The sequence below is a fragment of the Condylura cristata genome, unplaced genomic scaffold (genome assembly GCF_000260355.1).
Source record: "Condylura cristata isolate star-nosed mole 26May11 unplaced genomic scaffold, ConCri1.0 scaffold00002, whole genome shotgun sequence".
Taxonomy (NCBI): Eukaryota; Metazoa; Chordata; class Mammalia; order Eulipotyphla; family Talpidae; genus Condylura; species Condylura cristata.
Genome location: NW_004567103.1, coordinates 55866354 through 55889669, shown reverse-complemented (window position 1 = coordinate 55889669; position 23316 = coordinate 55866354). Strand labels below are relative to the sequence as shown.

At 41.3% G+C, this 23316-nt stretch overlaps 1 protein-coding gene across 5 annotated transcripts in view; it reads right to left on the bottom strand.

Moving 5' to 3' along the window:
* Window positions 1-23316, bottom strand: part of ACVR1 (activin A receptor, type I) — a 122916-nt gene extending 99600 nt beyond the window's left edge. For 2 of the 5 annotated variants that reach the window (XM_012728653.1, XM_004674635.2), the window contains exon 1: window positions 23241-23299. The gene's annotated coding sequence lies outside the window, so the exon portion shown is untranslated. Of the gene's footprint in view, window positions 1-13381; window positions 13518-23240 lie in introns of all 5 variants that reach the window. The other 3 variants (XM_012728647.1, XM_012728658.1, XM_012728663.1) reach the window with 3 other exon arrangements.

The window sequence follows — 23316 nt, the reverse complement described above, 5'->3', positions numbered from 1 at the left end:
AAAAAAAAAAAAAAAAAAAGAATGTACTTTGAGCAATTAGAATGTGGAGACTCCAAGTCATATGCAGTTAATCCAATTTCCTTTTTAGTAAGATTCTGAAAATCCAAGTCCAAGGAAACATGCACTTTTAGATTTTAGTGAGGCAACTGACAAAGTGCCCTGCAAAATATCTGTAGTCATGATAGATAAAAAGTTAAGCAGATGTAACTGTAAGTTGCTGCATTCAGAGTGTACTATTTAAGAAGAACTCCTGGCTTCCTACGGAGACAAAAATGGAATCCAACATGTTCAACAGGCTTTTGCCTTAGCCGAGACTTGACAAACTGAAAATTACTCAAGGTAAATTTAAGGTCCTCATATAGTAAAGGGAATGACAGCCAAGGGCACAAGCAGACAAACAGAATGTGAGGGGAAACAGGACATACCAGCAGCATCTATCACTGATTTGAAGATTTTTCACTAGTTGTCAACTCAGTAAGTAGGACAATGTGGCATCCTAAAATACAGCAATTTTGGATTCCATGATACCACATAAAAGTCAAAACATGAGAAAAGAGGCCAAGGTAGTCATGACTGTTGAATCACTCTAGATGCCAACTCTGAAAGACTTTCAACTAGACAGGAGCACAAGGTGGTGATGACCCCTTGGAAGCTCTAGGGAGATTCTGCTTAAATAAAGGACTATCAAGAACAAACATGGTAACTCTGATCACATAAATACAGCACTATGCTCCATTTTGTATAGCTGAAAAACAGAAAGCAGTTGCATTTATCACAGCTAAAACCTCCTGCAAATTAAAAGTGTCCATACACAGGGTGCACCCTTAAGAGATCCTCTATCATCTAACTTTGGAGAATTTCAGCAAAACCTGGGGCTTCCCCCAGAAAACATATTACTGAAAGACTCAACCAAATTAACTCTCCCCAGCCTTGGGACTCCACCACTAAGAGGAAACCACTGAAGAAGCTGTGGACAACTGAGACATGTGTAAGCCTATTGCTACCCACAAGGGAAAAGTAAACAAAAAGTGTAAATTGAAGGAGCTCTAGGGAAAGGACAGAGCAAAACAAAGAATACACTACCCTGGGGAGGAAAAGAACGACTGAGTCAACCTGAAAGTATCAATACAGAGTAAGTTATTAGGTAACTTGTTTAAGATTCCTTTTCACACATGCCAAAAGAAGTGGTTAAACACAGTCTCTTTCAAAGTTTTTAAAATAAATAAGCCAGAAAGAAAAAGAAAAATACCGGATGGTTTCACTTTTAGGAGGAATATAGAGGATATAAATAAGGTATTGAGAGGGGGAAATAATTATAATAAATATCAAGAGCAACAGATAACTATAAACCAGAGACAATCTGCGGGGAGGGGGGGAGCGGGGAGTGGGATCAAAATGGGAGGGAAGAGTACATGGACTATGGTGAACTGGTGGTGGGGATTTCATGGGGACTCTAGTTGAAATAAAGCATACATTGTACAAAAATGAAATTTGATGTAAAAAATATATGAAATAGTTATTCAAATACACACAAGTCAGGTACCAACTTTTCAACTAACATCATAGTCTGTTACAGTTTCATAATCCCCTTAGAGGGTGTTTATGTCCATATGTACAGCTTGTATGGAATTCTAAACCCTATAAGCATCAAGATTCCTTGAAGGGGCTCCCAAACATGAAATTCCATGTAGCAAGCAGATATGTAATATTTGGATATATAGTATTGTGGGCAACATGAGGCCAAAATTCACCTTTATCAGTGGAAGATATGCTTTAAATAATTTCTTTTGTGTTATAACACATCCCAAAATTTGCTCATCGAAGTTTTTATTAAAAAAAAAAAAGAGGTCCCTCCCAGGTGGTGCAAGAGCTTAAAGTGCAGCCACTGAGTACAAGTTCCATCCCTGGCCAGGGAGGTGACCCACATGGCGCAGAAGGCCTCTCCTGACCCACCCACTGCTCCCCTCAGCAGTGTACCTCAGTACATCTGCCTGTTCTGCTCCCCATGCTGTCTCTAGTGGATCCTCTCACCACCACCACCCCGATCTCTGGCCTCCACCCCAGCTCTTATATCCATAAATATATATATATATTTTTTTTAAGATTCCTTAAAAACAGCACCAACATTAGATGTAGTAGGAAAGGTTGTCTAACAGATTCACGCCTCAGACATGAGGTACTGATAATTGGGCTGTGCCACACTGTGAGTGAAAGACCATAAAAAGGCCCTTCGTATTACTAGATTACATTCTTTTTTATTAAATTTACTGAGGTGACGTTAGCTTACAGCAATGTATGTGCTTTACAGGTATAAGCAGACATGCATTTACAAATGCATGTCTTCACACTAGTGGATTGCTTTAGTCAAAAGGTACTATATGCGATGACTATATGTCCTCCATAAAACTTATACAGCAGTCATATCTTAATTCAAAACTACAATTTTGAGTTAAATAGCTCTATGGTCAAATACTTTCTAGAAACCAAACGACTGTTGCTTATTTAAGTTACTACAATATTCTTCCTGTTCATAATTTCACAATTATCCAAATCATAAAATAGATTGTATTAGTCTGTTTGGGCTGTCCCAACAAAACACACAGACTGCATGGCTTTAACAACAGAATATCTTTCTCTCAGTACAGGAGTCTGGAAGGTCAAGGTACTAGCCGCTCTTCCTGGTTTACAGATGGCCACTTTCTCTCTGCTCTTCCTCCATGTGAGGACACAAGTTCTCTGGTATCTCTTCTTATGAGGGCACTAAACCTATGAGGGGTTCACCCTCGTGATCCAGCTAATACTACCTGTCTCCCAAAGAGTCCATCTTCAAATACTGTCACACTGGGGGGTTCAAGGTTCAACATATAAAGGGGGAGATAAGGTGTGGGGGGGGACCACACAACTCAGTTGTTATCATAGATGAGCACAATTTGAAAAGTTCATCATCACTATCAGTAATTGTTCCAAAATCCAAATCTAATCAATTCATTTCCTACCAAAAGTCCCTAATAGTTAGCACAGCACAGGAACACAATCTGAATCGACCTGCACTACTTCTCCATGAGGTAATGCTTACCCACTTCTCCCCTTTATGTCACATCAATGAGCACATATACCTTGAGGTCCAATAAAGCAAACTAGCTGCAATGCCCAGCACACTCTGTGCTCTTCTTATGCCTTGTTCCTTTGACCTCAATATTTCCTTTGCTAGAACACCTTCCCTACACTGCCAAACTAATTTGCACTTCTTAAATTCTCCACTTAATTTCTCCCCGAATCCTCTACTCCAGTAAGGGCAGGTGTTCCAGCTTTGAACTGACTGCTGCACCTCAGCACCCCTCTGACAGCCAGCACCTACCAAGCGGTATTGTCGCCACTGATTCATGTGATTCATTCTTCCTCACTAAGCTGTGAATTCTCCTGAGACCAGGAATAGCTTCTTTGGTCCCTAGGTCACCAACACATACCAGCCTAGGGCCTAACACATAGTATTAAAAAAATATTTTTCTTGAACAGATAAAAGCATGAATCAAGTAGACTGTTAAGTTTGTGAAAAAAGATGGAGGCTTTATATACTAACATTTCACACCCATCTCCCATGGACATATTTCTAGTTATCTCCTCTGCATCAAGTTTTGGTGATTATCTCAATCACCAGCAAAATGCACAACACCACAGAAATCAATGAAAGATGGGAGCAAGGTAAGCAGGAGAGGATGGGTCATACAACTGGCAAATACAAAAGGCACAGCAGACTGTTTATCAGCAAGACAAATGTTACACTCTCCCAATGTTATGGACTAGTTTGCTGCCTTGTAACATTTTTCATAAAATGTTATGAAAAAAAGCTGTCCTGTTCAGACCCACAGATGGCAGGCCTAGGTACGATTGACTGAAGCACCCTCCCTACAAAAAAACTCCCCTGTGCCCCAATAAGCAAAAGTGCCAACTTTATATACAAGAGTCACAGCAAAACTGTGGGTGGTCTTGGGAAAAAGCTTTATAAACTGTAAAGTACACTACAAATGACCAGTTCTAAGTGTCGGGGTAACACTTGCCAGAGTGATGGTCCTTCAACAAGACAGTGGCTGAATTAAGTGGAGGGAATAACTATGTTCTATCTGACTCATATTTTGCCTTTTTCTCCTCTCAAAAAACAAGCTCCTAATGGTACATTTTCTGATGACTAAGCATTAACTCATCCACTTACATCTCCTCAGTGACTAAAAAGTTCCTCACTTCACAATGAACCACTAGCTTGAAATTTTAATGTAAATACAAGGGAGTAACAATTTTATTCCTCTACCTCAAACTAAGATACCCTAAAAAAATAATAAATTTTAATATAGTCTATGTACAAATTCTTAGACATGAAGCTACAAAGGAGATTATATATGGTCAGCCCTCAGCAGAGGTAGAAAAAAAATGCAAGAACATGCCTTTGTCTTGTGGCTATAATTAAGGCTGAAACAGACCTTTATTTTTCCCTCTAAGACATCATCAGACTTGAATTACTCTTGCCTCATCCTCCTGTCCCCCTCAATATGCTCCTTTAAAAGTGTCTCCACATCTTTCCAATTTCCCCTAAGCTACGCTTTCCTGATTTCAACTTTTCACTGATCATTCAAAACCTCTCACCACTTCTCATCTCTTTCCTGAAACTTGCTGATTCTCTCTTTATTACCTTTCATCCCCTTCCCTGCATCCTAACTCTGTATCCTTAATGACTCACGGGAAACAATGGAGAATGTGTACTACAGAATAGCACCTCTCTGGATTCAGGATCACAATTACTTACTGAGTACCCACTGCGTGCCCTACAGGGTCACCAGACAGAACCGGCACTGCTGGGCTACGAGCTTTGTAATGGGGCTGAGTCATCTTTGCATCGCTCCACACAGCTCCTCACACACAAAGGAGGCTGCTCTGAAGTCCAGAGAGCCTCTACTGCAGATGGTTTCTGATATGAAAATATGAAGAAATGCCAAAATAGAGACAAAAACTGTGTGTTTTAAATATTGACAAAACATACCGGGCTATACTGCTGGGCTGGCCTCAAGATAATTACCATGGTCCAGTAATGAGACACAAGTTCAAAGGTGTATGCACCTTGATACCTCCTTTCAATCCTGCTGGCATATTTCTGGGCCTATGATTCAAAAGTCATGTCAACACCAATGTGAACCCCCTTATGAAAGGGAGGTCCTCCTGGCCACCACCTCCCAGGGTCTCACAGGCAGCTGTGAGTAAAGGAATCAATAAACAACTCAATGGTGAACACATGGTTTCTACCCTCAAGGAATGTATAAATTTAGTGAAAACAGAAAAACTGGGCACACCCCCACTCCCATCCACCCCAAATATAATAGAAACAATACCACACCAGGGCACCAGATTCCATCCATAACTCAGTCAATAATCTTGGATACATCCTCCTGAATATGTTTAAATATAAGAGTTGGCTAGTTTTTAACTGTAAGATGAAACAATACTGTTTAGGGCTCAGAGCTTTTTGCACCAAGGTTATTAAAAGGTCCACATAAGATGTGATCTTGCTTTGGTAAAATATAAATCCTCCACAAATGTGAGCTACACAGGATCAAAGGTTGAAAACTTAATCACATACTGACCCTTATCATCACCATAAAAAATGTAATTACATTACAAACATATAAAATCAGAATATGGTATTGTTGTGTCCAGGGAATAATAAAGAAAGCTCTCAAGAATAGGTGAAAAAAGAAAAAGAAAAATGCTGGATGATTTCACTCATAGCAGAAGGGAAGGGATCAGGAGAAAAAACAAAAAAAAGTACTTGTAATAAAGTAAAAACAAAAATCAACTAATAACCATAAACCAGACATTCTAGCAGGGAGGAGATGGAAATAGGATCAAAACTGGGGCAGGAAGAGCATATGGGACTATGCATAATGGTGAAGTGGTGGTGGGAAGTCCACAGGGATTACAACTGAGATGAAAAACATGTACAAAAATGAAGATTTATGGCCCTTCCTGGTGGCGCAGCGGGTTAAAGCACAGACTAAGAAGCTAAAGCCACTTCTGCATGAGTTCGATTCCCGCCTGCCCTGAGGTGACCACATGGCGTGGCAGACCTCTCCTGGCCCGCCCGCTGCTCCCCTCAGCAGTGTACTTCATCGATCTGCCTGTTCTGTTCCCCACTCTGTCTCTGGTGAAGCCTCTCGCCACCCCTGTGCCTCTGGCCTATACCCCAGTTCTGTATGTACAAATAAATAAATCTTTAAAAAAAAAATGAAGATGTTTTATATATATGTATTACAAAAGAATATGTTATAAAAGAATAGGCAAAAAGCTATGTAGCTATGATTTGAAGGTAATTTTATGGAGCCACAATTTTTCTATGAATATCTGACTATTCCTTATAAACTTTAGTTCTCACTGAAATAAACTTCCATAAATAACCAGAAGATGACTATTCCTCAAATAAGTCCAGATTTTTTTCTAAGGCCCCATACTATGCCAGGATTTTACTTCAGTTAAAACTTCTTAAAGAGTCACTTACTCTACCCAGCTCCTCTCCAACCCACTATAATCTCATTTCCGTCCTCATGCTAAACTTACACAAATGTAACTAATGATGTCCAGATTACCAAAACAAAATGCCCTCCTGAGCTCTTACCTATCTGGTTTAGGGGACTCCACAGAGCCTTCTCTTTCAGCAGTAAGTGAAGGAAAACAGTTTTGTTTGCAGGGCTCCTGCTCCTCAGGCTGTCCCCAGACTCTTTTCTCAGGGTCCCTTTCCCAGCACTCGCCAGGGGCCCTCAGGCAGGTCACCCTCTCACTTTCAACACGTGGTAATCTGATCTTCACCCAGAACTTCAACACCTGGACCAGCCAGCACATACCCCTCTTTCCCAGCCCAATCGTTTCAGCTGTGATGTCTCCTGGCTTCCCACTGGATAGCTCCACTGTCCCAAAGGCCTCTCAAGCAGGACTTGTCAAATGGAGACTCCAAAGCCCTCCCCACTATATTTACATGATCACCATCTACCTCAAGAGTAGATGAGATTCTCTTCTCCCAAACCCCACAGATCAAATCACTTACCAGTTGGTCAGCTCATCATCCCAACCTCAGAACAGCTCTGAAATGGCCATCACCCTTTCCAGCCACAACCGTCCTCAAGTAGCTCAGGCCTTGTCATTTCCTGGCCAGACTGCTGCTCCCTCTGCCTCCACACAATGTTTTTCCAAATGGTGAAACGTTTACTACTTACTGTGCTCCCCCCATATACTGTTAGGCTGTTCTTAAACTTCTTTTCCCCAATGGTTAATGTCTGTTCTATAAGTATGCCTGCTTTGAACAAACGTTCATGCACATTAGAATTCCCTAGGAACCTTTTAATAATTCCACCTCCCAGGGTCCATCCCAGATCAAATAAATCACAACCTCATGAGGTGAGAATAGGTATTAGGTTTGGAAATATCCAAGGGTTTCCAAAGGTACAGACTTGGAAATGACTGCACATGACTAAGTATGAAACAGCATTTAAGGGGAAAAGTTAAGTTCATCTAAGTAAAATTAAGTAGCTAGTCACTTATATGGTAAACAAAAAGGGTGCCCAACTTATCCTAATTTCCCCAGGATTTTAACAATGACGGCCTGGCATCCAGGAATACCCCTTAGATCCAAGCAAACACAGCCATACTACTAAGATAAAGCCATGTCTCAAGTTTGGAAATAACTGCCAGCATCTCCCAAACTGTGTTCTGCAAAAATGCTACCCACTGTCCCTCAGGTATTAGCAACTGTGCAGTTATAAAAGGTTCCACTGTGGAATAAACCTGAAACACCCCTGGAATATCCCCAGTTAAATGATTACATTAATGATTTTCCTCAATGCCAGCCTCTCAGAATTTTGGTATTCTGTTATCATTTTTACTGTCCGAGAAAATAATATCTAGTATTTCGCAAACTTATTTGAGGACCTTTATTGAGGGGCACTTTATCATTGAAGTCGCAGGAAACCTTGCATTGACTGTTACCTCACACAGACTTGCAGATTAATCTGTTAATGTCACATCTTCATTATCAAATCCATGCTGTAGAGAATTCAAATTCATTAGTAAATGGTGTGTCTACGTTCCCATCCCTTCCACTTTAACCAGTTACTTGTTTTCTAACAGTTCCTTGTTTTCTAACAGTTTTTAACCTGTTCCTTGTTTTCTAACAGTTCCTTGTTTCCCAGGTATTTCTCAAACTTTTGAGCATTTTAATCACCTGGGCATACTGTTGCAACAATGCCTCTGATTTGGCAGAACTGGAGTGGACCTGATATCCTGCAATCCTAGTGATGGTATTGCTGCTGTTCCAAAGCATCCAGACTTTGGAGTAGCAAGTCTGGTCACATCCAATTCTAAAGGGTGTTACCTTTTCTATGTGACATCTTCTTTGACCCTCAAAATGAGCTAGAACATCATTCCCAGGAAGACAACTTCCAGTGCCTTCAAGCAAAAATGAAAATCCCAACTTTGCTTTATTATCAAGCTCCCTTCTCTGCTTCACTCTCTAATACCTTGGCTCCTTATTTTCCCGTCTCTCCCAACTTGAGTCCTCTGGCAGCCTTTTGGTCGTTATATGTCCAGTGCCTCAAAAAAATAGCAACTCAACGAATCTATTCAGAACCACAAAGGAGATCATGGTAAACTCAGTCTAGGGAGATTTAGAGGAAACAGGATTATTATGCAGAATGGAGTCTGTCAGTTTGGAGTTTCGTGGATTTTCAGCAAGAGGAGAATCTATACTAACACGACAAAGAACACAAATACAGATCCTCATTTTTTTAATACTTTACAAAAAAAAAATCCCAGTGTTCTTAAAATGAAAACTAAACCCAGATAATCTTCCAATTAACATTTAATAGACTAAAATCACCAGGCACATTGGGAAGTAAAACACCATTTGACCTCTAAATCTGTGCTCATTTACTTTAAGGAGAACCCTTCTGACAATTCTAAGTTTAAACAAACCTTTGTGAAAAGAGTACTCCAGCAGGCTTAATGTAGTCCCAACTGTCAAAATCATGGGCAATGTATCACACTTAAGAGAGTATTTGAAAATGTGTCAATAATTATAACCAGACACTTGTACCATATCTAATATACTTTCACTACACTTTTAACTTCAACTGCTGTGATATTAACACTAGTTTCTTAAAAAGTGCAACTCTCAGATAATAATTTAATTCTAAAGTAGATATAAAACCTGTCATACCACAGAGATATAGTAAATTTTACTCAAGAGAAAAGGCCACGATTTAGAATACATCATTTTAAGTAAAGAGACCACCTTTATGCTGAAAGAGTAAAATACATTATCAAGGTGACTAAATCTTCCAATATTTCACTTATTTCTACTTAAAGATTTCCCCTCAAAATTAGACAAGACCCAAAGCCCAAAGACAATAATTGTTAATATTTTGGTATGTTTCCTATTAATTTTTCTCTACATTTGTATGATTCCAACTACAATTCTAGAATTGTGTTGCTTTATATTTGTGTGTGTGGAATGGTACATATTACGTGAATGGAATTATACTGTTTTAGTGTCTAGCCTTTCTCTACTTAGTGCACTTTGTGTACTCTCCATGGTCATTCACTTTTTCATAAATTTCTGTGTACCAGTAAAGCAGTATACTAGGCACAAGACTAACACCATACTTAACAGACAGCCACTGTTCCCCTCAGTATTACTCCAGATATGCAGATAGAAAAATACATATACAAAATACAGAAAAGAATGAAGGATCTAACTAGATGAACTAGCCAGCAAAAGCCCAAAAGACTCTTTAAGACGGTAACTTTTTTTTTAAAAAGATGTATTTATTTATGCATAGAGCTAGGGTGCAGGCCAGAGGGACAGGGGCCGTGAGAAGATTCACCAGAGACAGAGTGGGGCACAGAACAGGCAGTACAATGAAGTACTCTGCTGAGGGGGGCAGTGGGAGAGAACTGCCACGCCATGTGGATCACCTCCCTAGCCGGGATCGAACTCAGGCTGAAAGGGCTGAGGCTAGCTTCGTAGCGCTGCTCTTTAACTCACTGTGCCACCAGGGAGGGCCCCAATACAATAATTCTTGAGGTGACAACTGTTTTCAGAAATTCACTTAAATAGCATTTTAGCGATTACATAATTATTTAGTATGAATACACACAAATATTCGCATATATGTGTTTGTAGAACATTTAGTTGTGGTTTTGTTTTTCTTTTATTTGCTACTCTACAGCTAGGTAAGTACATTAGTATACGTACAAAGTTTTAGTGATTTTTTTTTCTTTAAATGAGTAACGAAGGGTTCAGAATCTACAATTTTTTCCAGGGAGATCACATTAGCAATCTAAAGTTTCCAAATCTTTCAAGTGAAAAAATCTACACACAATGCTTAATTTTGAGTGAGCCAAATCTAAAGAAAAATTTAGTACAGAGACTAAACATGAATTTTATATTAAATTTTACTTAATTGGGTTTGAATTTTTAAATACATTTAATTTGGTAACCACCAGGATATCCAATATCATATTAAACTACACCAGCTAAATACTTCAAAATGTTCAAAAATTCCCTATTTTACCTTCTTCATATTACAAAATACGTTGGATGCTCAAAAGCCAAGAACTCTGGTCCACTCCAAAAAAAAAAAAAAAATGCTGTTTCTTAAAGACTGTCCATCATATGTCTTATTGCTTTTCTTAAGCTATTATAAAAATAAAACTTTTTCCCTAAGTCTAAAAATCCATTGCCTTTATTCGTGATCAATAGTAAAAAGCTGACTGCATTGAGTTTCTAGGTCACTAAATGCCTACTTACCACTCACTGTATTAAAAAAAAAAAAAAAGAAGAAGAAGGTAATAAGCCATACAAGCTCTGCTTTTAACATAAAGCACAAACCAGACACAGGGCTTCAAACAATCAAAGTAAAGATGTGGTTAGCAATGCTTCCAAAGCCCAAGGTTCTTCACAGACTCAAACTTACTCGGGGGGAGGGAATCACCATGCTCCATTTACTGGAAGGACCAACAAAGAGAGAGCCAGAATCAACAAATTGTCAAACTTTGGAAATAGCTCAGTCTGTCCTTTTTGATACACGATGAAAGAAAAGTACCAAGAAGGAAGAAGTTAAAGTATTTTTTGGGTCTCCTTGTAGCATAGGGGTTAAAGACAGCTCTATCAAGCTGTCCTCAGCCACTGAAGCAAAGTTCAAACCCCAACACCCCAAAGACATGAATACCACCTCACAGCAGACCTCTCTTGACCCACCTGCTTATCCCCTCAGCAGTATATTTCAGTAGATCTGCCTGCTCTGCTCCCCACTCTGTCTCTGGTAAATCCTTACAACCCACCCTGCACCTCTGCCCTATACTCTAGCTCTTGTATGCATAAATAAATCAATCTTTAAAAAAAATTTCTTTAAGTGTTTTTCTTGGACCACAGAATTGGTTTACACCAAAGAAATTTGTGCTAGAGTCTAATGGGTTGTTTTCTCCTTTCTGCCACATTGCTTCACTAATGCAAATCAAAATGCCAATTCATGAAATTGTGCCATAAATTTACTATAATGTATTTTAAAACGTAAATATCCTTTGATTCAACAATTCCAATCTTTGCTATTTAATCCCATATACACAGGAAACAGACCTACATATACATGAATAGTCATTGCAACATTGTAATGCATGTCACCTTAAATAACAAGTAAAAGACTGGTTCAGTAAATTAGAATACCTCTGTACAATAGACTATCATTCAGAAGAATGAGGAAACTGTGCGTCCTGATAGGGGAAAGTTTCCAAGATAAACTTTTGCATGAAAAAAAGCCAGGTTCAGAACTGAAATGTGTATAATATGATACACTATCTATAGGAAAACACATTAGTACATGTTTGTTATTCCAAAGATTATCCCAGGAAGACTATATAATTAATTTTAATGATGGTTTTCCTTCAGGAAAAGAGGGCTAAAATAAAACACAAAAGTTGCATCTCATTTTACTCCCTTCTTATACTTCAAATGTTGTATTGAGCTACATATTCCTTTCATTAACAAATATTTCCAAAACATAATGAATACATGAAGAAAAAAGGGCTTTAAGAAAATAACAGGGACACATATTAATGTGCACATATAATAAAACAGAGCTATGAATTGAAAATAAAAATATCAATCCTAATTTTTTTTTTTTTTTTAAAGAGTCACAAAGGCCCAAATAGAAAACCACTGTCAGAGACAGGTCTGCCAGAAGAGGTCCACTCTACCTGTGCTTACAGAGTCCCGGAAAAAGTAAGACCTTTAGGGATCAAAGGGAACGAAGGAGAAGAGCAGCTGAAGTGGACCTAGCTCATTAAGTATCAATAAGGTGGAAAGAGTTACCAACCAACAAAGCCAAAATAAAAATCTGAATTTGAAAGGCTATTTTATTTCATTCAAAGGCAGCTAAGGGCAAGAATAAATCCCAACTGGAGTCAATCTCTTCTGCCATCCCCCCACTTCCCCACCCCCTGCCAATCTCAAAGTTACAGCAACCACTTTCCTATCACCTATACAAGAATGTGGCTATTAGAGTGGCTATACACATTCCTATACAAGAATGTGGCTATTAGAGTCCCTTTCGCCTAACTAAGCTCAGCAAACAGGCATCAATATAAGAGACAGGTGTTACCCATCCAACAGTATCTCTGCTTTTGATTCTATGAGCAGATGCTGATCAATTCCCATGTTCAAAAGCTGAGGACTGTTACTGTAATCCTTTATTAGGATCAACTTCTCATTTATTTGCAAGACAGGGCACTTGACCCAAAAAAAAAGTCAATAAGAGACTTTGAACTGTTTGTGGCTAGTTCATTTTATCATTTAGAATTTAGCACACTTCTTCGCATTTACAAAAGAGACCTTTTCCCCAAATCCAAATGCCCCTGAATGGCACTTCCATCTTTCCCACAACCCAATCACCAATGCAAAGCCACAGCTTCAAACCCTGAACAGGACAATTCCAGTACTGCATTTCCAACTGCTCACTAAACTCAAGTAAATCTCCCATGTTCTTATTCTGAAACAGTGGTAGCACCGATATAGCTTCAAAAGCACAGTAGAGGACAGGTCACTGTTGGTAGGTTCTTACCCCCATGCACAGTTACAAATCCCCTCAGGTTCAGGGAACAACAGGGTTGATGTAACACACAGAGGAAACAAAGTTCTTAGGCCCACAAACTGCCAGCTCTCTCACCCCATATAGTGTCCACAGTGCTCAGAAGCACTAAGCAAAAGCTACTCATCCAAGATGGCATTGCTCCACCAATGAGGGCCTAAAACGTGTAACACCAGCCAAGAGCAGGCCAGCGTCCAACTTACCATAGTTGGGGGCACTCACAGGTGGGGCTGCTAAGATGGCGCCACAGAAGTCCACAGTCACAGTCTGACGGTCGGATAGGCAGTACCAGATGATGGACCAGACAGCAATGGAGGCGGCAGCACCAGGAGGTGGTACCTGACAATCAGGAGCAGTTGACAGCTCTAGAGGTGACCCGACACAGAATGTCAGTCACCCGTCAGCCATTAGTGCTAGGCAGCACTGGCCTGTAGTGCCTGTCACCACTGGTCACTAGGAGGCCGCGCTGTCTGAAGCACCAGTACAGTACTTTATGAGCTGCTGACCCACATCAACAACAGTTCTTTGAGACACCAGGCCCGAGACCCTTGGCACCCCTTTCAGACAGTGTCAGAGGCAGGGCTGGAGGCAGCAGAGGCCAACCCAGCCTCTGTGAAGCTTTTTAGTCTTTCTTCCTTCAGGTTGGCTCGATGCTTTTCTCCCTCAGAGGTCAGGAACACATCGTCCGTCCGGAGTCCGTCTGTCCCAAGCTGGCGCCTGCCCTGCTTTATATCCTCCTTCAGGGTCCGCCCCCACCCCCAGTCTGATAGGACCATTTATCCATCAGCTGACAGCTTGCACCTGATGGAACCATTCTATGATCCAGGCACCAGACTGATGGGTCTCTCTACTGCCTGCAGCTGGAGGAAACCACCGGGTGCCCCATGTTCCTTCCCGCAGCCCTGAATCAGGGCCTGCATGCCATGAAGTGGCATGGGCGAGGAACCAATGCTGCCCACCATCACTGCTGGCCTCTGCATGCAGCCTGAGCCCCAATGGGGCCACAAATGGCCAGCAGTGCTGGAAGCCAAGGGGGTTGCAGGAGGTCTCCAGTTTCAGTTCCACCAGAACCTCAACCCCTATCCCAAACAAGCCCCTCTTACCAACATTCCATTTTCATTAAAGATCAACACCATTCTCCCAATCTCCCAAGTTCCAAAAGTCAGATGTGTGTCCCCTACTCCTCCCTCCCTCGCTTCACAAAAATGATTTATCCACCAAGTCCTACAGCTTCTCCAACACAAAGCCAAAACTGATTGTACCTACTTTTATTTTCCCTAGCAGCTGGCACAGACTACATAACAAAGGTCTTCAGCTCATAATTCCCCATAAGGACATTGCAAGTGGTATACAGCAAGGCACATAAAGAAATTAAACAGGGTATAAATAGCAACTGACATTGGGTCGCAGTGTCTGGAAGAAACAGGATAAGCCTGGGCGTGGCAAACACAGGACCTATATAAACTCAGATAGGCACAATCTCAAGGCATTTGTTCTGGCAGGTTCCTACAGGAATACAGGCCTGGTGCTGCCAAAGCTTTCAATTTTGCAGAAGCAGCTAAGGCCTTTTTGGGTAATTGCTAATGAAATGTGGACATCTACTTCACCACACCCCCACCCCTGGAAAAAAAAAGGGGTTTAAGTACAACTCTGAGGTTGTTCAGCCCAGGGAGGAGCCCAACTACAGAGCATGGTGACTTGGGGCTGCACATCCTGTCTTAAAGTTGAGATGTGTGACCTGGACATTTCCATCACCCCTCTGAGCCTGTTTCTCCTCCCATAAAATAGGAGTAATGAGTGTAAGTCCCTCACTGAGTTGCTTTCAGTATTAGATGAGAGAATCAAGTGAGTTCTCCTCCAGGAACTCCCTTTATGTATATATTATCTTACTATTGCTATTTTAGAATCATGTCTAAAATCTGTAGCCTCGCATTTAAAGTAAGCTATATTTAGCTCTAAATCTCTCTTTTTAAGTTTTCTTTTACAGTACACACCTCACTGTACTCTGCAGAGTCCAGTCACATCACAAAAAACTTTTAACTTACGGGAGTCACCACATATGCTTGGCAACAATAAATAAAAATGGTGGTGAAGGGTGGATACGTCACCATTTTAATAGCACCAGTCGTGCTACTCAGGAATCTGGCCAAGGAATCTGCGAACCTGAGACGTGAATCTGCTCTCCCTTCCAGTTGTCTTGATGCCTCGCAAGAAGCCACACCTCATAAAACAGAGCCAAATTCTAGTGATTACAAATATTTGCAACTCTGTTTTAAACAACTGAGCTCTTAAACAAAAGCCAAGGGTTCCTACTTGCCCCATTCCCTGCATTTGGAATGTCACCTAGTCTACAACCTAAGCACAGAGAGATGATAACATCAAAATGGTGCCTCTCAGAGGCCAGCCAAAGAGTCACTTCCTCAAAGGTGTTGGTTGATCCTTATCCCGTTGTATCTTGTGACCAAGACACTCGGCATTCTGCCCCTTGGAGTTAGATGTATAATTCTTTAATTCCTTACTCAAGTGCACCCTAAGATGAACTTAGTTTTACTGAATTTTCCACACCCGGCCCCAAGTACAGGAAGCCTAGGAAATGCTTAATAAATGAATGACAGGGAAGGGGCAAGATGAAGGAGCAGCAGCAACGCAGGAGAATCTTCACAACAACAAAGGACAGTAACAACAACAAAGGACAGTAACAACAACAAAGGACAATAACAACAAAGACGACTCCTGCTGCTCCCTACAGACCCTGCTAGGAGTTTCTGAACAATAAACACCTAGCTCATCTTCCGGGCTCTTTCCCATCCTTCCGGTGAACAGTACCAGCACAGGTATTCCTGCTACCCCCTTACTCCAGAAAGTCACCATCCCATTGAAATGCAATGTAAACAAACAAGGAGTTGAGTGTCTCCTGCCCCAAGTTTAAATTACTTAGCCCCACCTCTGCGGCTGATATCAACCAAGATGTGTTCTTGGAGTTGGTTCAAAGTACCTATTAGTCACTTTAATCTGATTTGGAGAAACAAGCAAAGACCCCTACACAGAGGGGAGAAAAACAAGGGAGAGGGGAAGACAAGACAGGTATGGACCATCTGTAAGACTAAGACTTATACAAAAAGAAAAATACATTTCTTATTCAGATTATTAATTGCCCAATCAACAAATAAAGGCAAATTTCCATAGTACTGGAAGTTTTTTTTTAAGTTGGTTAGATGGTTAGAATTCATTAGCAAACTTTAAAATCAATTTAGTAGCTAAGGTAAAACATTTTTTTAAATAAAAACTGAACAGAAACTAGTTAACATTTTAATATCAATTTTACAAATTGATATTTCAGGTTTATTTTTAATATGCAAGTATGTACATGTGTGTTGTCTGTCATAAGTCAGAGTCAAATATATTTTTAAAACACTGAAGCAGGACATTTATCGGGCCTAAGACTTCCCGTTTTTTATTAGACCATACTCATGAAGGAAGGTGGTATTTGTTCTTGCCACCTGTTGTTCATAATAGTTCAGTTCTTTAAGTTCAATAAAAGTATGTAAAAAATACCACTTGGCACTCCTGTCCCTTATTTTCCTTTTCTCTGAAAAGAAAGGTAAGAGCCGTTTCTTCCTATTGCTCATTCCTTGGTGCATGTCTGTCTTAGGAAGTCCTTGACAATACATTACAAGTTCAAGAGCTCTGGCTTTCTTGGTGGCATTGATCATAAGCATTAATGTACTATTATGAAATGAGCTCAAGAAGAATATATTTTCACCCAGCATGTAACTCTACTCATCAGTAGCTACAGCTGCGAAAGTCCAGAACTTGGTTTAAAGTATCTCCTCAACCCATTCCCTCTACAGTAGAAATGCGTCTTCTCAGTTCTTTACATTACACATTTTTCTCAACACCTACTCTCCAAATTCTAAGTATCACCCCACATCTAATATTCAGCTCTATCCAAGATCACCCTACCTACTTTTCCTCCCTCTGTACATTTCTCATCAACTCAAGGTTAGAAGTTCAACCAATAATTGGCTAAAAGTGAAGCAGAAACAAAAACTAGAGCAATCTTATTTTCATAGCACCCAGGCTGCATGATGGCTAGCCTCTGAGCTTGCCAGCTTTCAAAATGAGCAAGGCACCCAATCATCAAGCATTCAAATGGAAAAGGTCTATGTGGGAAGCCCATTCAAATCAACTCTTAAAAGGGCCCTCCTCCGTGGTGGAACAAGGGGTTAAAGGGCAGCACTAGGAAGCTAGCCACAGCCACCTCAGCATGAGTTCGATCCCCAGCCAGGGAGGTGACCCAACATAGAGCCGAAGACCTCTCCTGTCTTGCCTGCTGCTCCCCTCAGCAGTTTACTTCATCAATCTGCATGTTCTGCTCCCTACTGTCTCTGGCAAATCCTCCACCTGGCCTGTGCCCCACTCTTGCATGCATACGTAAATAAATCTTTAAAAACACAAAACAAATCAACTCTTAAAACTTATCAGCAGAAGTTTATTTTGGATTCCATCCATTTTCCAAAGAGGTCATCTGCTCTCCACCTCTCCCATGGTCATTTATTTCACTGTGGAAACATGTGTGCAACAGCAGAAAAGTCCGTGTAAAGAAGCCAATTAATTCACCAAGAGGCCGCGTCCCAGGCACACCACACATTACTACAGTATCACAAGGGTCCCTTGGTTTGCAGGATATAAACCATTTGCTAAGCTAGTCTTCCCATAAAAAGGAAGTGTCACCCTTTAACCAAAAAAGAAAACATACCCTAAAAAGAACACAAAAAAAATTTGTCAAATTCTGTAAAAACACATTATTGCCAAGATTAAAAAGAGGGTATTTATTAAAACCTCCTCCTTATACCTAATGGTCCTTTTATATCTGTTTCCCAAACTTAGCCTTAAGGACCAAGGTGTCTGGTATCATCATTCTTGAGCCTGCCTCCCCAAATCCCAAGAGAAGAGAGTTCACTCGCTCCCCTAAAGTATAATAATCTGTTTATTCTCTCAGCAATTAATAAGACCATTTATTGACTGTATGGTCTGGACCAGGGATTGTGTTAGGTGCAAAAGATACACAAAAGCCCTCACGAAGACCAGTAAGAGAATTTGAAAGGTTTTAAATTGGTGAAGGGAATGAATTGTTTAAAACAAGTAAATGGAGGGATAAACAGCTTGAAATCCTTGCCTTCAAAGAGATCAATCAAGTCCCAGAAAGAAGAGTGAAGGTGGTAAAACACTGGAGACTGTCAAAAGGCAAAATTATTGCTTATGTTATTATGCTAAAGGACTTGATTCTCCCCCAAAAGTCAGAGGAAGGGAAGAGCAGGACAGAGAAGTCAAGGTTTGGCCTTAAGATGAGAGAGTTGAAGTCTTAAACACCCATCAGGATGTGTGAGCTGAAAGGGACACCCCCCCACCACCACCTCACCCCATCCACTAAAAAAACCTTCTCCTACTGCAGGCCCCAACACAAAATTTGAGAAGATTAAATTTAAGTCCTTTCCCAGTCACCGAAATACAGGCCAAATGCCCAGAGCAAACAATGAAGCAACCCTAATGGGCAAAGTGGAATGTTGGTCAGAGACTGCAACCCAAAAATCAAACAAATGATTGGTGGTGGCTCAAGAAAACAAAGTTCTCATGGATCACAGATGTCTTCAGTCATATAAACAAGCTCAGATTCCCAGAAATGCATGAATGAGCACATGAATAATATTTGACTATGTGACTGGTTTGATAGGATGGCTGGAGTATTTAAGTTCAAAAAGAAAGCAGGTAGATGGTTCTCTTATCAGTTAACTTGGGAGCATAATTCCAAACAAAACTATCTCCCATCTGCACCAAAAGCCCTGATGGACCAACTACATCAACTTGCTGAGGCACTTTAAGAGGCATCTTTCATTGGAATCCCATTCCAACAAACAAATCCTGGTTTTAGAACTTCTGATTCTTAAACTAGTATAGCAAATAAGGGCGGTCTATGGCCAACTACTAAAAAAGAAGTAAATCTTCCATTTGGTTCTTCTGAGAGTTGGAACTGGCCACAGAAAGAAACACAAAGTTTTCACTTTAGGAGATCAAAGGAGGCATTTTGTACCAGGAAACCCAATTCCAAATCCTCATTTCCAGGAATAAGGCCACTGTGCCCCATACTTGCTTGGGAAAATAAAACAAGAGACTATGTGGACTCCAATTAAAATCTCTGATGGCTTTATTTTCCAGACTTGCCAGTTAAATGCTGTTAACACTTTACCCAGGCATTGCTCTAACTTAAATACCAGCTTCCTGGTCTGAATGGTCACACTGCCCACTAGGTGAAAACGAAAGCGTTTAAACACTTCATGACAACCTTCTCTGCCCCATCCTGTGCGCTCGGGGTGTAAGACAAAGTGATACTGAGAAGTAACAGCTTCAGCCCAGCCTATGTCAGCCATAACTGCAATAAGGACAAACTACGTGGAAGCCCAAGCGATTATTTTAATCATAATTCTGGAAATGAGAGTGGAAGCTAGGGAAAACAGAAGAGGGGCCATCCCTCAATCTTATTCAAGAATGACAACAATCAGCCTGCTCAAAAGCACCCCCTGGGGTGCTGTCAATCCATCAACAGTTCTTATGTGCCTATTTCACATAGGCACCAAACTACGTCTATAGTTAGAAGGTACCATGAATACCCCAAGTCATCACTATGTTAACAGTTAAATGTTTAATTTTCTTTTTCCCCAAAAAGAATATATCTCAGGCCCTCACTGGTGGCGCAGTGGGTTAAAGCGCAGCACTGGCGAAGCTGGCCGCAGCAGCTTCAGTGAGAGTTTGAACCCTGCCCTGGAGGTGACCCACATGTCCACATGGCGCGGCAGACTTCTGTCCACCCGCTGCTCCCCTCAGCAGTGTACTTTGTCAATCTGCCTGTTCTGCTCCCCTCTCTGACTATGGTGAATCTTCTCACCACCCCTGCACCTCTCATCTGTACCCCAGTTCTGTATGCATACACAAATAAATCTTTAAAAAGAATGTATCTTTATCTTATGTTATAAAATCTAAAAAAAAAATCAGCACCCATGAACCTATCATTCAATCTAATACCCAGAATATCACCAATACTGTATCATCTACCTACCTACCTCCTCCACTCTTAGCCCACAGCCCCATAGCAATGCACATACACCCGGCAATCATTATCCTGAATGTAGGGTTTCAATACAAGTATTAATGCAGCTTTATGACTATATCTCCTATTCCTAACAAGTAAATTGCCTTCCAAATATGGTTGTGATATATTGTTCCCTGTTAAAAGATGTGCTTTAAAAAAAAAAAAAAATGAGTCATTGCTTTGAAGAAAAATACTAAATAATTAATAGACTAAATGAAACTTAGCTACAGTCAATTCATGAGGGCTGTGTATGAATAATGAAATTTGGCAATCAGTGGTGAGAGTTGTCATGATTGTGGGTTCCTGCACCCCAAAATTCCAATTCAAATCCCCACTTCACCACTGACAAAATGCAAGTTTGGCCCACTCAATTTTGCCAAGACTAAATTCCTGTAAGAAAGAAAAATAATTGTAATACATATGGTTGTTGTGCAAATGTAATAACAAAGTACACGTATGTTCCAGTTCAGGTGAGCACTGAGCTGGAACATACACAGCCCGCCCTGCCGTCATCGTATCTGCCATTAAATTCACCCAAAACATATCAGAGGGTCTTGCCATCACCTATAGTTCACTTCTCCATAACTCCTATTAGCTGTATGGTAAATTGCTTCAAGTAAAAAAAACTTTCGATGCAGGGATCCCACAGCAGAACAAGCACAGAGGATAACGCCCTCCCGAACCTTCTCTTTGCAAAAGCACCACATATAAGCATTGATTCCATCTTCACCCATGACCCAGGATAGCAGGATCATTTTTCAAATTCATTCTTCACCATGCCTCCCACCCCAGAACGCTGGACTCCTCAATTCTACCTTACCCAGAAGGCTAGTTCAGTGTATTCAGGACAAGCGTAGCATCGCCTCCACTTACTCATTCAATAACTGTTCTCTGTTTCATGGACTGATACCAAAAATTTGATAAATCACTACTTTGAAAAAAATCATTACAGTGCTATAAATGGAATGAAGTTCCTCCCTTCTGAAATTAATTATATTCCTGATTATGGTATATTCTCCCTTCTTAACTCCACATCCATAATATTCTTTTAAAGTATTTAGAAATAACAAGAAACTTATTTAGATTCAAAGAATGGCTCTTCCAAGGTATAAAGTTTGTGAAACTACTACCTATATCAATTTTTTATTTAAAACCTCTCTCCATTTTAAGTATAACTCACCATATGGATGGAAAAAAAAAAAAGAGCATAAATCCAATCTATGCTCATTCAGGCCCCTGATTTTTGTCATCTATCCAGAATTTATCTCAAAATAATTCACCACCTTTGAATATTTTCATGAGGACTGACAGTGGAAAGTCTATTACCCAACACACAATTTCATTAACTTAAGGCCTATACTTCAGCTTTGAAAGACTCCTGTTCTTTCATTTCTGGGTGGGACACAAAAATAACTGAATCCAACAAAAGTGATTTGGTCTAGGAAGCAGCATGATCTAAGTCCTGTTCAGGCCTGGGATAATCTCCTGACACTGAGTCCTCATCAATGAGATGGGTAAGAGCCATATCGCCTACTTAAGCATACTGTAAAGCTGGATGGCAGTGTCTGAGGTCAGCACCAGTCTGGTGTCTGCTGGCTGCCCAAGCCGGGCCCCCAGCCAGCCACCCACCTCCACAGACAAATGCCAGGACATACTACAGTGTTTCCATTTAAGGCCCGCCACTTGGATCAGCCCATCTCTGAAATTTCTTAACACCACCTTTCCAGGAAGAATTTTTTTAGGGGGAAAAGGGAGGTGGTGTCTATTTTTTGCCACCGCCTTCCCTTGGGCTGTCAGAGCAGTCTGTATCCCTGGGATGAGATCCTGTAAAACCACTGGGTTATGTCTCAATTCAAAGGCGCTTTCCAAAAATATACAAAGCATGTATAGGATCAATCATCCTTCTCATCATCTACATCCCATCGCATACACTTCAAAAATTTTAACAAATCCACTGCATTATTTTGCTACCTCTCTCCACGAGACAAATTAAGGACAACTTTTTGACGGAGACTTTTCTTCTGCTACTAAGTGGGATATTTTATTCCTTAAGTATCTTCCTCCACAGCTTCTCTCCCATGCAAGCAGACTACAAACACCATGGGTAAAAAGGGGGTTGGGGGGGTAGGGAGGGCGTAGGGGAAGTATAGGAAATGGGGAAAGACATATCTGGCGCAAACTGGACAGAGCTGAGCAAGTCTAGAACCCAGTGAATCCAAGGGTCCCAAGGCTCCACATCTCCACCCCCACCCCCAGCGCCCCCAAAGTTCTAGCCTCACTGTTTTGGTAACAGTGTTGAAGGAAGGGTTTTAAACTTGGCAAAGTACCGTGCAACATCTGTAACCACATTTGCCTTCTGGGGATCGGAAGATGAATCCCACATTCCAAGCTTTGAAGCTTTTTGAAACTGCAGCTAGAAGAACGGAGGGAGGAGGGAGTTGAACAGAGTTTATTGGCTGTCTCTCCAGCAGAAAATTCCTCTTGGAAGAGACTGATATTTTGAGGGTGGGGGTGATGCGCCCATCCCTTTACTCTCCACCAAGATCGGCTAGGAAGGTGAGCCCCGTGGCCCGGCAGTCAGATCGATTTTCAAGTCAGAGGCGCACACCCAAAAGGAGTTCACCCCACACACACACTCACACTCGCGCGCACACACGCACACCCCCCCAAACCAGACACCCCCCCTGCCCTCTTCCATATCCCACCAGCAGTTCAGGCCCAAAGCAAGACAGTTTCGCTCCGCGGCTGCTTCCCCCAGCGAGAGTGGATCAAGCTTGGGGGAGAAAGGAATGAAAGCGAGGGGGAGGCACCGCAGACGCCCACCCTCCCACCCCCATCCCTGCCTCTTCCTCCGCAAGACTCCCTCCACCCTCGCCTCCCGGCGCCGACAGACGCGGCCGGCGACCTGCCCTCACCTCTGGTCCGGCCGCGGCTGGGGGCTGAGCCGAGGGAGGCGGAGTGCGAGCCAGCCGGGCGCTGCAGGTCGGCGCG